This window comes from Mesitornis unicolor, unplaced genomic scaffold, assembly GCF_000695765.1.
Source record: "Mesitornis unicolor isolate BGI_N332 unplaced genomic scaffold, ASM69576v1 scaffold31430, whole genome shotgun sequence".
Taxonomy (NCBI): Eukaryota; Metazoa; Chordata; class Aves; order Mesitornithiformes; family Mesitornithidae; genus Mesitornis; species Mesitornis unicolor.
In genome coordinates this window covers 9,467-9,986 of record NW_010160808.1, presented here as the reverse complement: position 1 = coordinate 9,986, position 520 = coordinate 9,467, and positions in this window count along the sequence as shown.

Below are 520 nucleotides of genomic sequence, written 5' to 3'. Positions count from 1 at the left end.
GGATGCCGTGTCCCCCGCCATGCTCGGTGCGGAGCGCGAGTGCGTGACTCAGGGGATAATGCCCAGGAAGTTACACCACCGCATTGCAAGAAAGGGCACAGCCGTATTTACAAAGCATGAGCCTGAGCAGGCTCCCGATGCCCTCATTAGGGTTCCTTGATTCCCGGCAGGAAACACCAGGGGGGAGAAAATCCAGGTGCGAGGGGGCTCTGCCCAAAGCCCCTGTCCCCAAGCTGTGCTGGATACGATTTCTAGCAGCTGCTGAGTCAAAAATCAGAGACAGGCTGCCAAGGATCAGGTCTGAGCTCACCTTCCCGCTGGTGAAGTGGTCCCTGGGGTGGTGGGCAACTGAGCTGGCAAAGGACGCCCACCCCCTCATTGGGACAGCATTGGTGTTGTCTGTAGGGACAGGTGGGTCTGGGATTTTACACATGGCAGAGGAAACAGCGTTTATTGTGGGCTTTATACATAGGTCCTCCCTGAAGGAAATCAAGGAGCTAACGTAGCTGACAGAGCACTT